Source organism: Aythya marila (assembly GCF_965140915.1).
Source record: "Aythya marila genome assembly, chromosome: 10".
In the NCBI taxonomy this organism is placed as follows: Eukaryota; Metazoa; Chordata; class Aves; order Anseriformes; family Anatidae; genus Aythya; species Aythya marila.
Window position 1 is genome coordinate 262,931 of NC_139051.1, and position 16,574 is coordinate 279,504.

Sequence of the window (16,574 nt, forward strand, 5' to 3'; positions counted from 1 at the left end):
AGAAACTAGATATGAAATACAGGTTTCAGGCCCAGTTTGAGTGTTTGCTGTTCCTGGAAGTTGTCAGTATGCGCAGTTCTGTTCTGACCCTCTTTTTATTTTGTCCTCATAGAACCCACTATGTACAATAATCTCTCTGCAGCAGACTAGTCATGCCAGAAAGAGTTACGAAGTTGTATGTCTCTTCCCTGAGGTTTGTAGTTTAGACATATCCTAAGCAGTTATATCCCAGTCTTTTGATTCTTCTTTGTTTTTCAAAGAAATGCAATTTTATTTTGTCAATGGTTGAAAAATGGTTCCACATTACCAGGCAGAAGACGGAAGCTCTAGGCTAAAGGAAAATTTAAGAGGCATACCTCATTTCTGACACGAGTGCTGTGAATTGTATATTTGTTGGCTTTGCTCTTGATGAATGTCAAGGGCATAGATTAATACCCGTGAAGGAGCATTAAGGATCTGGGGTTTGTGTTCCTTTACACCAGGGTGTGACTCTTGTGGCTCATAGCACAATTTTAATGAGACCTCATTCTGATTCATCATGATCATCATTCATGATTCTTAAGGAATCAGAGATTAAATTGTACCAGAAGTACATACAGCTCATCTACATCAACCACCATCGGTCTTCTTGGCATTACAATGATTACATGAGGTTGGCTGGTCTATATAAAGCCTGCTTATAGCAGGAGGACTTCGTCACTTAAAAATGTAACTGGATTTGTGCTTGCTAGAAGAGGATTTCCAGCACACCCAACTTGTAAACTTCACTGTTAATAACCATGATTTTGAGCTTCTCATGGACACTAAAACGTTACATTGCTTCTCTGGACACTAAAATGACTACAGAGAAATGAGACATTTTGCTTTTTTTAGCTTTTCCTTGTTCACTGGGGATTTGTTTGTGTGGAAGATTTTCCAGCATGTGTGTGTTTGGAGCAGACTCCACACAGGCACCCAGCTTGCAGAAAAGCACCTAGATATGAGGAGTCTACCTGTTTTCCCAGCAGCACCTCCCTGATGGACAGAACAGAGAGAATCCAAAGGGAAGCTTTGTCCACAGTGTTCTTGTGAATCACCTTTGCCCGGCTACCTTAGCTTGGACAGTCCAGTTATCTTGTAAGTATTTGAAAAGTTGGTCCACGTCCCCCTCCTTCTCTCCTGTGTGAGCTCACACAGATGCTGCTTGCACAGCACAGTCCAGCACAGCACCGTACCTCACTGCACCACGCTTCACCACATGGCACTGCAGGGCATGGCACCTTGCCACACTGTGCCTCACTGCACTGCAGGACAGGGCACCATACTGCACTGCATTGCATGGTACCACACGCCATGGCGCTACACTGCAGCAGGGACTGGCACAGAGCACCTTTGGGCCGCTGGGCCTGGGTAGTACTGCCCCTTGGCGCAACCACCTAACAGACCTCCCAGACAGAGGACAGACCACCACTGTTACAGCAATGCAGGCAGGCTTGCCCTGTTCAAATTGGGCTTAAAACCTGCTCAAAGGTCTGCACTTCTCCTTACTGCATTCAGCAATCTGGCAAAGCAGGTGACAACCACAGCCACAGCCTGCCCTGTTGTCAGGCTAACTGCAGGGTGCAGCACGTACCAGTACGCACATCTGCACCCCTGGATTGATTCCTGGGTGCATTCTGGACTTGGGAGGATGGGAGTTTTGGGTGCACATCCATTTGCTGTGTGGCCATTACCAGCTCATTTTGAACCGCTGGGTTTGAAATACTGAATTACCTTAGGTTTGGTTTATAGGTATTTGTGGAGTGCACATAGAATTTGTTCTGCCAAGCACCGGTGGTCTTGCAGGTCAGGCCGGCGCCACAGCTTTTGTACGCAGCTCCAAGGCTTGGCTTTGCCATGTGCACCATGACGCCTGAGGACCCCGCGCTCACCTGGAGCACAGGTGCTGGGAGCTCCCCTGCCAGCGGCTGCTGCACAAGGTGCCACAAGCCAGCCGGCCAGCGGCTGCAGCATGAAACCCCCCATGGTTGGGGCAGGGGGGCGAGGGGAGCTGCTGGGCTGCCCTCGGCACCTGAGGCCCGACTGTGAGGGGAGGGAATGGCCGGCGGGCACTGCCCAGGGCTGCTGGAGGGGCTCCTGTGCCAGCCCAACTACAGCGGGCTGCCAGGAGCAGCAGGTGGCACTGCTGGCTTAAAAACGAGAAGAATGCACCCGATCAGTTTGTTATGCTCACACGCCTCTTGCAGCAGCTATGCCTCACCAAGGGGAAACAAAAATGTCCAGAGTTTTATCCTGGTTCTCTGAACACTGCTGGGAATCACCAGCAATCTCTTCAAGAAATAAGAGCAAATGTACAGGCATACACTGTGAGGTGTAGTTCAGATCAGCAGCAGGTTGTTTTCTCCTGCTCTTTGTGAGGCTGTGCTCTGCTGCTTGAGCCATGAGGAACAAGAGTGAAGGAGACCTTGAGAGAATGCTTTCTGCAACTGAAGGTAGCTGCTGCCTTTGAGATCTATGGAAGCAAGCCAGGAAGCAGAGTTTATTGGAAGTCTGTTTGCTTACAACACAGTGGAGGAATCTCACTGCGGTACAGTAAGTGCTGCACATTTTGCAGCACACATTTTGATTTCGTGCTGGTGTTGTAACTGGGTGCACCTCATTCTCACTGTTGCCTGCAGATGCCTTGTGAGCAGTCATGCATTTTTGATGCAATGCTCAGCCCAGCCTGAAACACAGAAGTGTTACGATACCTGGAGCTTGGTTTGAACTCATTGTTGAAATACAAACCGCTGTCTCACTAGTACAGTAATGTGGCATGGCTCTATGCGCATCAGTGCAAGAACAATTTCTGATCTGGGATTTTGTAAGCTGTTCATACATGTACCTAGGACTAAGCAAGTCCCTGATGAGAAACCACTCCTGAGGAATTTCAAAGCAAATCTCTATTACCATTCTTGGACTTCTGGGATTTAGCCTGAAAAGATTTCCCTTAAAGCACTTTACTGCCTGCTGATTCTTGGCTGTAAAATCCTTCTAGCATTTTGTAATTTGACAGTTTTAATAAAATTTACTCCATTGTTTTATAAGGGAATTTTCTCTCATTCCAATAGCTGGCTTCTGAGAAAAACAGGGTTTAAATTCTACCCCTCTCAAATTTATTCCAGTGGTGACTATTTTATCAGTGCACATTCTATCTTGTATTCCATCTTTGTTATGCTGCAGCTCACAAAATTTTCATTCTGTTGCAAAGCAACATGATTTCACTGGGATTTTGTTTAACTGATGACTTGCAGTCTTTCTCTAATTACCCTAACTAGGACTTTGTTTATCATGTGGGTATCACACGCTTCCTAGATGTTACTCATTGCTAAACACAAGAGGGGAAATAGGATGTAAATCTTTTAAACTAATATTTTGCAGAAGAGATTCCCCTTTGATCTTTAATGACTTTACCACACATACGAACATTTTTACAAAGTTTGATTAATTTTTGATTCCTTCAGCTTCTTCATACTTCTGTAACCCTTTCTAAGTGAGCACTCTGAGAGAGACAGCTTCTGTTTGGGTGAAATGGAAAGAGCCGGTGTGGAAAGTGTCCCCAGATTTCTCATTTGGAGACTGAGCCAGGCAAAATCAAGTCATAACAGCCACCTCCTCTGCATCAGCCCAGTACATAACAGAGCAGGCAGGATACAGAGCACTTGTTGGGAAGTACATCCATCAGTAGAAAGTTTTCCCTCTCTCTCTCATTACTTCTGTTGAAGTAATGAGTGAAAGGCTTAACTGATATCTGTAAAATGCTTTGGCTTCATGCTTTGCCAGCTTAAGGGTCTCTCAGCTTCAAAGGCACATCAGACTGTGAAGGGTTCCTCTGGGTTTTGGCTGGTGAAGGTGCATGCTGAAGGGAATCTGTGGAAAAGTGCAGCACTCACTGCGTCCTGCCTCCTGGGAGAGATGCTGCTCTCGCATCCAGGGTCACTTTTTCTTTCTCTCCAAGGGAGGGTCTTCCCACTAGGTAGTCTTCGCTTCAGAAATCTTGCTTCTGCCTTAGTGATTTACAGGTAATAAATCTAAGAAGTAACAAAGAGGGCATCATTATGCACCACAGGGAGTACCTACAGCACATCCTAGCAGGACGTGTTAGCCAGTGCTTGCAGAGTTTACATGCTACATAAGGGCCACCCAATTCAAGGGAGACGGATGCCCTTCTTGGCTCCCCTCTCCCCAGTGCCTTCTGCACATGCAAAGCCACATGGAAATCAGGCTTAATTTGCAGCATGCCCTGCATTCTCTGGAGCATGAAACACACTTGATGTTGTCCCAGTGTGCTTCATTATTTTTTTTTGCAGAGTTTTCTTCTTTGTTGAGAAGTTTCAGAGCAAGGAGTACCTTTTGAAAGCAAGTGCCTTTCAAAGCAAGGAATCCAAAGTGCTGGGTGCCTTTTCCCCATGTGCAGTGTTGCAGCATATATCACTAAGGTGCCTGTTCTGAGGACAGGCCCTCCATGGGAGGGCAAGGCAATAGAGGTTGAACGCATGTCTGCGGGGAAAAACCCCGTACTCTACCAAGCTCACCCACACTGCAGGGGATATGGTCTAAGCTTTGAGCAAGCGTCACTTGCTCTACAAACCTGGGAGTCAAACAACTTGAAAACTTCCGTGTCTAACACTGGAGCCAGAAGGTTTGCTGCGAGTGATGGCCAAGCAGGCCTGTTCTGAGTGTACTTTGAGCTGTCTGGCATCCAAACATTACAAGTAACCCCTTGAAACACATTGAAAATCGTTTATGACCACTAAAACTGTCATTTTTTCTCCTTTTGCCCAGAATCATTCCAAACCCTATCCCCACACATCCATTTGTACATATAGAAATAATAATCCTCTCATTGTGAGAGCACTGCAGAACTGAATTATATTGCATGCATATGAGGAGACATCTGTGTTGCAGACATGTCTCCTATGTATGCAAAAGTGAATGAAATTGGCTTCTGAATATAAAGGGAAACAGATTTCAGGAGAACGACAGCCACAAAACAAGCTCACGGTTGTTGCTATAAGGCCTCCCTGAGAGTTGATGCTGAATTAAAAGGAACATTTTTCTAGGTCAGATCAGCAAAGGCTTTTCATCATTCTAACCCAATCTGCCCTCCTGAGCTGTGTTTTTCTCTGTAACAAACTCCCAGGGTAGCTCACGGCCTTTAGTCACCATCTCCAGCAGTATAGCTGATGCCTGCTGCTGTTTCTGGAATGGTATCCCAGCAGTCAGGCAGGGTTGGTTTCTATAGAGACTGGAGATTGAACTAAAGCTTAATCTGAACGTAATCTATCAGTCCATTATAATCACCTGGTTATTTCATGTCCTTGTCTTCAGTGTGTTACTCAGGTTCTTCCCAGCAACTCCCTTAAGAAAAATTGTACAAGGACAGGACCAAGAAAGCATGTGGAGGCACAACGGTCTGTATCTACAGGACTGGGGACTCTCATCTTACTGAGGGGCTTGGCTAACAAACCAAGGATGGTATCATAAGAACTGACCAGGATAGTGGAAGTAATATTTTGAGGAAGGTACAGAAAGGCAAATCGAACTAGTTCACAAGCTGTTTTTTTCTCCTGCAGGAATCAAAATCAATTCATGAAAGCGCAGAGACCCTCCTCAATTTCAGCCCTATGATATCTGTTTGTTCTGGTGTTTTATCCCAGCTTCATCCTCTTGCATCCTACTTGAACCAATGGTCCATCACAGGAACTTCCTGTGCAAATGAACATTAATTAAGAGCTGTGCTGAATGCTACCAGCTCAGAAATGTAATTGCCGTGCTTATTTTGCATCCAGTTTGCACTGGCACAAGACACTGTGTTGGACGGGGACAAGCGAGCCCCAAAATGTTTTCTCCTTTGCGAGGAGTGAACTCATTTTAAGTTGGCACATTGATTACCTGAAACTCTAGAGTTCTATTACAGCAATAGTACAAGTGTCCAAAACAGAAGTCTCTGTAATAAGTGTTGGGTGCTGTCCATAGGTACACATAGTTTGACAGATCTGAATTGTGCATGCACAAACACATTGTGTTGTCAGGCTTTCAAAGATACTGACCTCCTTTGGCCTCAGCTGTTCTGGAAAGAAAAAAAAAAAAAAAAGATGCTCCAAAGCTGTGATATAAAAGCCATTCCCTGTGTATTTATTTGTATATTAGAAGTAAACACATCTTTGAATTACTGAATATAAAATATTTTTTGAAAAACATGTTATACAATTCAAGATAAAATATGTAGAAAAATATTGCAGAAACATCCATTAGAAAATGTATAAAGAATATCTGTAACTAGTAGACCAAAACATCAATACCCAGTCTCTGCAGGGAGAGATAGTTGCACTTAAGTTACTTTCTAGGCTTCCTACTTTTAAGTTACTTTCTAGGCTTCCTACTTCATCACTTCTGTGGATGTCTAAAACCACAGATTACCTGTGAACTTTTGAATCTGATGTTCTTACTATGTTGTGGTTATTACTTCTGTGTTTAGTGACAACTGGAGATCTAACACCAGACATTTATTTGTGTATTTCTTATTAGTAAACACTGAATATAATTTTCACCATATACACTATTCATTTACATTGAATACTTCTCTGAAGTTAGGCAGTGAAATTCAGGTGGTCTGGTTCACTTCTTGTTTAGTCATTCTCCCTTTCTGTTTTTTATGCGCTGACACAAGATTCCAGTGCTTGGTTATTCACCTTTGAAAAAAAAGGAGAGGTGAAAACCTGTAACAAAGGTTTGAAGAGAAACTTTAAAAGACCTCTTACCAGTTCTGCAAAATGCTTTTAGGAGACAGGGGAAGGCACAAAGTTTCTTTCAACTTTAAATAAGTTGGACTTGTTTCCTAGACCCTGGAAATTGTGCAATGCCTGGACAGACCTTAGATGACCGGTTGTTTATGGAAAGGCATGAGGCTTATTTGACCATTGAAGCATCAGAGGAGGACAGTGAGGAGAGCAGGACCCTTGACAGATGATATATCCATCACACTCCTCAGCAGGGCTCTGACTGGGTCAGTGGTGTATATTCACTCCAGCAGACAAAGATTCCCCATCTCTTATTTCTTTCCTTTAGGTTTTCTTGCCATGTCAGGATCCATGTCCTCTCTGCACGCCCTGTGACTGTAATTTCAAGTGGCAGTGCTTGAATTCGGCTTGCAGCTCTTGCCTTCCCAGTACACGCTGGCATGTTGCAGCCAGGGTGTTGCTCTAAGTTCAGGTCACACTTGAGAGTGTGAACTGGGGGAGGAATGGGGAGAGAAAAGATAGCTGGGAGGGGTAAGGAAGGGACTTGGGTGGGAGAGATATTGGCTTGTGTTCATTAATTCTTGATCTTTCAGGGGGAAACAATGTAAAAGTAATGAGCGCTGGTTTGAAATAAAAGAGTCAACTATATAGATTCCAACTTTTTGCAGCTAAATACATTGATTGCATCAAACACAGGTCAAGGAAATTTTTTCATCGAATCAACTTCTGGAGGGGCTGCAACCTCCTAAAAATACACAGGCACGGTCACCCTAAATCACATTTGCATACAGATGAAGAGCAGTCAGCAGGTCGGCAGAAGCAGCCTCCTTGAGATCCTGCTCTTTGGTATCTCCTCAGAGCAGTGGCATCCCTTTGCTGAGCAAAGGTCAAGCCCATCTGCCCCTCGCATCTGCAGTTTCCTGCTGGGCTCCATTGCTCAGTATTAAGATCATTTTCTTCTCGGAAAGGTGGAGGAAAATGGAAGGAAAGCACACAGGTGAGCAGGCTGAACCCAGGACAGGCACGGCGGCGGGGATTTGTGGAGCCATCCAGCAGCGATTTCAGTCTTTCCTGGTGGCTGGCAGCGTATTTTGTACCGCCTGCTTCCGCGAGGTGCCGGACACCCTAACGGAACCCTCTGGGGAGGCCTAAGCATTGGGCCGCTCCCAGGCAAGCGTTTGTTAGGAAACGGCGAGCGCGTGCTGGGTGGCACCGGAGCTTCGGAAGCGCTCGCCTCACCCCGGAGAGGGAGCGACAGCCCCGTCGGGCCGGGCTCCCCCAGCGCGCTCCCAGCCGGGCCCGCCGCGACCCCCGGCCGAGGCCGCCCGCGGGCAGCTGAGGGGCCGCGGGCCCGCGGGAGCTCCCAGGGGCGAGCGCGGCGCCCGGCGGGCAGCGGCCGGCCCTTCTCGCGGTGCCCCCGCCCGCCGCGTTCCCCAGGCCCGCCGCGGGGGCACCGGGGCGTTTTAAGCCCCGAGCCGCCCCCGGCAGGCGGCCGCTCGCAGGTTTTCCCGCGGACCCCCCCCCCCCTCCCCTCCCCTCCCCGGGCGCCGCTCGGGGCACGGCTGCGGCCAGGAGTCCCCCGGCGCCGGCCCCGCCCCTCCGCGCGCCAAGGGGGGGGACGCAGGGCGGGGGAGGCACCGCCCCCGGCGCGCAGCCGCAAAGGCGGGCGGGGCTGGGCGGGGCTTGTGAGGGCGGGGCGGGGCGGGGCCTCGCGTGGTCCCGCCCCCGACGGCGACGACGCTGCGCGCTGACGTCGCGCGCGGCCGGTGCGAGCGGGGTGGCGGCGCGCGGCGATGGGGCAGCACCGGCGGCGCTGCGGGGGCGCCGCGCTCGGCCGGTGAGTGCGGGGCGGGGCGGGACGGGACGGGACGGGACGGGACGGGACGCGGCACCGAACGCGGCACCGAACGCGGCACCGAGCGGCCGGCCGCGGGGCAGCCCGTGGCTGAGGCGGTCCCCGCTGGCCGGGCCGGGCTCTCCGCCCGCCGCAGCCGCTGTCGGGCCGCGCTCCGCCGCCCTCCCAGCCTCCTCCCCTCGCTCCGTGGCCGCGGCCCAGCCGCCCCGGGGCCGCCCTCGCTGCGGCCGGCGGGAGCTCGCGGGCCGGGGGCGCGGGGGCGGCCGGGGCCGGGGCCGGGGGTGCCTCCCGGCGGCCTCGGGGCTGGCGCCGACAGCAGCGACGCGGCGGGGCCGGGGCCGGGGCAGCGGGGGCTCCCGGCGGCCCGCGGAGGTGCCGCTCCTTTGTTCCAGCGAGGCGGCGGCGCCGGCCCGGCCTCCTCCCGGCCGGCTCCGCCAGCTGCCCGCGGCGAGGCCCCCGGCTCGGCTCCCGTAGGCCGGTGCGTGGAGGAGCCCGCACGCCGTCTGTCTGAGGGTTTCCCGGGGGCGGGCCTTCGGAGCACGGAGCTCCGCGGTACGGCTGCGGCGGCAGCGCCGTGCGGGGCCTGGGCCTGGCGCTGGTACCGGGGAACCCGCGGGGCGTCCTCAGAAATGAGCGGAGCCCGCGTGGCGGCACCCCCGGCCCTGCAGGAGAGGCGAGAGCGGCCCCTCGGGGGACAGGAGGTGTCGGGCTGTGCGCTGAAGGTCCCAGCGGAGGCGTAGAGGGCAGCGATGCAACCGCCGTGTCAGGGGCCGTCACTCCAAACCAAGCGTCTGCAGGCTGGGACCCCTTCGTAAGGCACGTCTGGGCGACGGGCACCGAGGTGGTAACGCCGGGAGCCCGCTCGGATGCGCTGCAGTCCTCTTGGCTTGTGGTGCAGTTGTGCCGTCCTTGCTGCTGGTCCTGTCCTCAGCGAGATCAGTGGGTGGCTTCGCGATTAGTCGATAGCACGGTGCGGGTCTGGGGGAGCACCTGGAAACGGGGGCAGGGGAAGGAAGCCTGGTGTTGTAGCCCGGGGGCTGTGCCTCTCAGTGCTGGGGAGCTCTTGTCTCCTATGCCGGTGGACAGCAGGGCCCTCCAGCTTGCAGGACTTCCACTGTTCTGCGACCGCCATGGTCCTGCAGTGTACCTGGGCCAAATAGGCCAGTTTGCTGGAGTGTCGTATCCACCTGCGCCTGTGTCAGTTCCAAGATAAATCCTGACACGCCATCTAGAAGCATTTCAATGTATGGAAGCAACTTGTAGATGGAGGAAGATCTACTTTGTCTAGATTTTGCCTAAGAAAAATAAATGGGGGTGTAAGGCTTTTGTGCCATTTTTTTTTTGAAGTGTTTTGCTGTTTGATTTTTTTTAATTATTTTTCCCCCCAACATGTACCACGTGAAAATTGCTGTTTTTTTTTTTGTTTTGTTTTGTTTTTTAAGAAGCTCTTTGTCATGTTTTGAGATCCCTGACATTTTATTTGATTGGAACTAACAATCCACTAACTAAAAGCAGCATCTAACTCATATATACTAGCTGCATTTTATTTTTCCTTCAGAAATGTTACTCATACTGGTGTCAGTACGAGTGCTGGCTTTAGGAAGTTTACTTTCTGCCAGCATCTATTAGACCTACCACTTAGTGGACTCTGATACTAAACACATCAAAGCAAGTAGAAACACAGTCTTTCAAATAAGAGTTGGTTGCCCTCTCTGGTGGAGACTGTGGATCTGTGTTGCTGTTCTGTTGCTGGTGAGATGTTGGTGGGTTTTCTTACTATGCTTGTTAATTTTGACAGGTTCTTCTCTACAAGGAAGTTTTGTTGCCAAGATTTACTGTGAAAATGACCTGCACTACTGAATGCAGCTGTCTGCAAATGTAAAGCCAACAAATCATATCTCCCTCCCTCCTCTGAATTTCCTATTTCCTGTGGAATTTATATGTCGAAGTATTTTTGAAAACAGATCTTTATTGAAGACATTTGGATTACAACTGTGAGCATATCTATGCAAAGAGACGAGTGAGTCTGAGCAATTTTGAGGTATGTATGCCTACTATATCTTATAACAAATGGATAATCAAAGTATGCTACTGAAGTTGGGAATCAATGTGTTTGGGGAGCGAAACTTTACTCAGTCTGCCCAAGAGTGGGAAGTAACAAAGCCTTATAAAAGTATGATATCTGAACAGAATACAAGTTCTTGGAACTTGGGCTCCCTGCTAGCTTTTGGTGAACTATGTTTATTCTCACACGTTGGAGAAGGAGGGAGTCAAAGTGGGAAGACGTGGAAAGAAAAGACCATCTGATTAAAGGGGGCAGATAACTCCAGGTGTATGTTTTCTTGATTCAGATTGCTAAAGCTTCTATGAATAACAATGTAGGTCAATGGAGTACACACATGTACAGTGAGACCGTGCAAGCACCAGCATATCCAGCTAGCATTGTATGGCAGTTGACCTCGTTTGAACCTGCCATAGGAGCCCTTGAAAGGTGTCTTTCAGAAGAGCGATTTGCTTGTGGTGTATGACCTGAGCCTTCATTGCTTAACCATTCAGTTCTCAAATACTATGAAGCTCTGTAGATTTCTTCTTCTGAGCATCTGACAAACATTAAATAGTCACTGAAACGCACTTGGGAAACATTGGTTATTTCTCTGGTTAGGTAAAGAGAAAGCATTCAGATCAAGTTTTAAGATAGCTGCCTTGAATTGGAAAGCGTCTCTGGAGAAGACTAGAAGTGAAGCAGGGCTTGCTTGCCTTCCTGTGCTCAGTCACAGCACAATAGTCTTTTGCTCTGTGCAACTTGCTTAGGAGTTTGTAATACACTGCAGATTATTCGGAAATACCTACTTGTGAGGCAGGTGTGTAGCAACTCACAGCAATGGTCTCAGAGCAATCTGCCTGTAATGTACAAGCTAGCAAAGCTGGGACTTCACTCTGTGGCTGTGCAGCTTTGTCACACCCAGGTAACGGAAGATGGAGAAACTTTCCTGTTTAAGAATTGCAGAATGTTTGCCAGCTTGCTCAGCTGTATTTTATCTTAAGGCTTTTAGCTGTAATTTCACATTGAATGCTAAAGCTGGAACGAGGAGGTCAGCTAATCTCTTCAGTGTGGGCTTGAAAGAGGTTAGTGTGCGTTGATACTATCTGCTCTTTCATAAGCTACTTGGAAATGTCTCTCCTGTGGGATGTAGGTGTTCAAGCTAATATTTCTGGGCCATGGCAGTCTATCAATTAATTACAGGTTACGGTGACAGTCAGACAAACATCTCAGTTTTATAGAAGACTGGACTATTCATCATTCTTTCTTTAATGAAAACGAATGTGCTGAAAGTAGATACTTGACTGAGTACTCTGGCATGCTCCGCAGATGCACAATGTGTCTTCAGCAGACAAGCTTTTCTAAAGAGTTTTCATTTGTGAGCTCGGTTGACTGAAGCAGGGATGGTACAGGAGGAAGGGACTCTTAACCTGCCTTAATGGCGCAATGTTATTGTTCCTGTAACAGGAACACAAAGCGGACTGAATAAAATAGGGCTGATAGTGGTGTGCTGTTGTTGAGAAGGGGACCCTTCTCATGGCTGTAGTTATCCCTCCTGATATTCCCCTGCAAGCAGAGTTAGGATCTACAGGCGGTAGCTTGTTAAATTTCTCCGTTACACATGGGCAGAATTTACTGCAAGAAACTTCAGAGGGGTTCCTCAGTCTAGCCTGGGCATTGTTATTTGGCTATGGTACTATACCAAAATACCATTTGGCAGAAAAGTGTTTGTTTCCCATGAGCTGGTTTCATGAAAACTGGAGAAACACACTAGTGAAATATTTTGCAGAGCTGTCTGTATCTTAGTGTGTGTTCTAGATAGTGTGGCAGGGAGTTGGATTAGGGATTTGTTTTGTATTCTTTAAACTAGGTGCCATTTTAATCATATATAAACAAACTATGGTCTTTGTAATTCTATCAGTCAAAATTGATGCACGTTGCCCAAAAATGCTGTTGTTCTGTGAAAAATATTTAAATGAACAATTTTTAGTCTCTCTCTGAATATTGCTAAAATAATGTAGATTGTTTGGCACATCCCTAATCAAGTTACTTTTGTTTCCTTGTCTGTAAGATGAGATTGATCTACCTTCATAAAACACTCAATTTTATGAAAATCATCGTTTTATTTGCAACAACTGTATTTTCATTATTCAATTTCATGACTAAGAGTGAATGCTAATATGTAGAATGGCAATGAATTTGAGTATAAAACAAAATCTTTTGGCATAAATAAGTGGTCTGAAAGGTGAATTTGTACACAAGAGAAATGTTGCTCTAAAACTAGCCTAAAAGGGGACAAAAAAACTTCTAAGAATGCTAAAGGGCACTGAGATGTTGAGACAGGTGGTAGTGTCACTGGTTCAACTTGCATGATGGGTTGTGATGAGAAGTTTGCAGACTCCTCCACTTCTGGTTTCTTCAGAGAGAAATCTAGCGAATTTCCGTATTTCTCAGACTTGCATGTGCTGATTGGTCTCCCTTAATAAATGCTTTATAGGCCTGTTTTTTTGTCCTGGACTTGTTGACTGTGATTTTCCTGGAAGTTAGTTGCCATGGCGATTGTCCTGTTAGCAAATAAATGTGTTTTTTATGGTTTCTGGGTATGTTGGTGTGGAGCATAAAGACTGTAGTCTTTTTCTGGGATCAGTAGAAGTAGCAGACCTGTAGAGGCTTCGTGTTTGTAAATCACTGCCTGTGGGAGAGAGCTGAATAAGCATCTTATGCTTCAGTGGGTAACAGCAGTGAGAAGTAATATCACTTGTCCTGTTGGTAGGAAACAGTGACAGAGCGCGTTGCACTGAGGCTGAATAATGATTAAAATTGGAGAAATGGAAAACAAACAAACAAAAAAAAAACAAAAAAACAAAAACAAAAAAAAAAAAACAGCTTTTATTCAGGGGCTTTTAGAGCTGAACTTACTTGATTCAGGCCTAGAGTGGTTGACTGATTCAGCAGTGGTTGACTGACACAAAAGCATTTTTGATGGAAATCTCAGGGTGTGTGGCTGTTGCAATCCTTCACAATGTAGGGTTTCAGCTGGGATAACCTCTAGCTCCAGTTTTTTGCTTTCCTGTTGGTACTGGCTTGCTGTCCATGCTGCACCTGAGCACTGCTGTCTGCTTTTAGCCCCTTAATGCTGGGGCAGTGAGCTGGGTTTCCAGCTGAACCTGTCCACACCAGTGCTGGGGCATGGGAGCCACAGCTCACTGCAGACCTGACAGATGGGTATGTTCATGCTTACACCAAGTGCGAGGTCAATGCAAATGGGTCTCAAAGGCAAGACATACTTACCTGTGTTTTTGCTAAGGGAAAGCCTGGGTTGGGATGGCTCAGGGGATGTTAATTAGCTTTTTTTTTTTTCCTTTGCTGTGGAAGAGCATGCGAGTCTTCTGGAGCAGCAGCTTGGTTAGATTGCAGTGAGTAGCTGTGCGAAGTCAGGCTGCTTGGCCTGTAGAGTGATGCTATGGACAGCAGCGAGGGCTTGTTGCAGTGTGGTGGGGGTGGGAAGGCTGTGACAAACTGCAGCCTTCTGGTCTGCAGGGCTGTGTTCATCCTGCTCACACTTGTGCTGTGGGTGGTGGTTTTCAGAGGGTTTGTTCTGGAAGAGTAACTGGGTGTTAAGATTTGGTTCTGGTTTGGCAAAGTCATTTAAATGCTTCAGGTGTTAATTCCAGTTCGTGGGAGGAAAAACAAATTAGTTCTTGTTTTAGGGTTGGTTTAACTCCTTTATGAGTGTCCCAAGCTCTTGTCTCTTGGGTCCCTTCCTTTGATCTAAAGAAGTGCAGAAACTCTTTTCAGAGGTCTGGCAATAGGCCTGTGCACTTTCAGACAGGTACTTGTGACCCTACTTGGTCTGTGTTCCTGAGGTGTGAGGGCTAGTTTGCCACTATTTCTGCCTGGTAGGGGACATGCATGCTCCGTGTTCCTTGTCTCAAACTGTGCTCGAGCTAACTGAGATTTACAAAACTGGCAATGAAGAGTCAGATTAAAAATATATTACACTTGTATCCTATTCCTGTCAGCATCTGGTAGCAGGTTCTTAGGAAAGAGTGTAGGTAAGGAGGTGCAGGTAGAGAAGTCTTTCTGCTAGGCTCTCCCAGTCTGTCAAATGTTGTCTGAGGGAGTCTGGGCAGTGTTTAATGGGCACAACTGGACATCTTTGTAGCACTGCAGGGAGGGACTTAAATGTAATTGGAGAAGAAAAGATGTTTAAAAAAAGCAGCCCCAGATAAAGGCCATTACAGTTACATTAATAAAGTTTTTAAGAGTTGCACTTAATTGAGAGCTCCCCAGACCAGTTCACTTGGGGGGGAAAAAAAAAAAAAAAAAAAAAGGAAGGAAAATTGCTTTCTGAAGAGAAGGGATGAAACTCATATCATGCATATGAAAGTTTGGAAGTGGTTTGTTAATGAGTCATGTTACCCTCTGATCAGAATTTTTGTCCTGCCTGTTTTGTGTCTTGTTTACAACAAGTAACACTAATGCAATAAGCTGCCAGGTTTTGCAGCAAGCAGGCTTTTTTTAATGACAATGGTCTTTAGACAGAGTAAAGCTTTTTGGGTATCTTTCTCAACAGCATGAAGGCAGCTATCGCATACGAGATGGATATTGCTTCTTTTGACTCCAGCTTTGTGGAGAGTGGATAAGGTACACTGTCCAGCGCAGATGTGCTGAAGATCTGGGGTGAAGGTACAGAGATGGTTACCACTGTTATGGGTTAGGGGACTTTTTCCCCTTTTGGGTTCAAATATGGTTGAGTTAGTTCTTGTAAACTATTTGAAGTCTAAGTTTCTACTTTTTAGCTCACTTGATGCTATATGTCAGTGGAAAGCTTTCATAAGTATAATGCTAAAAGCAGCTGAATCAATAGAAAAAGCATGATTTTGCTGAGCCAAGTGAAAATTTCTTTTGATCTGTCTCTTAATACCAGTAAGTCAAGTCAACACTGCTGGAAGATCAGAGAATGAACACTGTTTTTGAGTCATCAGGGGGAGTATTTTACTACTCTGTGCCAGGTTAGTTCTACTTTCTTCTTTCACAAGTCAAAGTAAATGCAATGCTCTCCGAAATTCAGGGATAAAAGCACATGTTAAAATCGCACATAGCGTGGGTTGGTGGTAGGTGATATCCATCTTCACAAGCCTGTTAATTTAACATGCGTTAACCCTCTTATAACTTCAGGCTTAGAATAAAGCTTTCTTTTTAGAACTGGAGGTCTTAAATCTGGCCAGCCTCTGTGCTGGTATTGTTGCATATGAATCTGCTAGGAGTTAAAATGAGACACCATCTGTTTGACTAGTATGCTTAGTCCTCTCTGTAACGCCCAAAATAGCTGTAGTGTAACCTTTTATCTTCTCTTGGGAATTGGAATGAAAATACATGTCTTTCCAGTCTTTGTGATTTTCTTGTTCCTGACATTTGAGTCAGCTTTGACACATTGAAAGTAGCAGCATCTCCTGAAAGACAGGCAATGAGAGTAAGAGCAACTTTGAGCTTTCTCTCTACCCCCGCCCTTCTCTCTCCTGAAGAAGTATGTGCCAAAATGTTTGGCATGGCCTAGTAATGTGTTTTTCGAGAGGCTGGAAAATCTGATTCAGATAATGTAAGTATTAATAGCAAAAGTGGATATTAGGAGTGCAACTGGCCACAGGAAGAAAAAAAATAAAATTGAAATGCGTCAAGGAGTAAAATCTGTTTCAATGAATGATTTCTTTAAAGAGGAGTAAGGTAAAAAACTAAATTATTCCTGTTCACCTTTGTACGTGTGTAATTAATTTGGTATTTGAAGGTAGGCTCTTTTCATTGTTTTACTACTCAGTGCAGCACTCAATATAGGCTTCTGACTATGAAGGAAATACTTCCATAGCTGTTCTCAGCCACACTGGTGAAACGATGGGCTCCACTGCACCGAGAATGG

General features: G+C 47.0%; 1 protein-coding gene across 12 annotated transcripts in view; it reads left to right on the top strand.

Annotated features, from left to right (window-relative positions):
• The window catches only part of TMCC1 (transmembrane and coiled-coil domain family 1), a 131,142-nt gene that overhangs the window by 36,573 nt on the left and 77,995 nt on the right, over positions 1 to 16,574 (top strand). For 5 of the 12 annotated variants that reach the window (XM_082768115.1, XM_082768105.1, XM_082768104.1 and 2 more), the window contains exons 1-2: positions 8,473 to 8,598; positions 10,415 to 10,657. The gene's annotated coding sequence lies outside the window, so the exon portion shown is untranslated. Of the gene's footprint in view, positions 1 to 8,472; positions 8,599 to 10,414; positions 10,658 to 15,233; positions 15,347 to 15,587; positions 15,673 to 16,574 lie in introns of those variants that run through there. The other 7 variants (XM_082768118.1, XM_082768117.1, XM_082768120.1 and 4 more) reach the window with 4 other exon arrangements.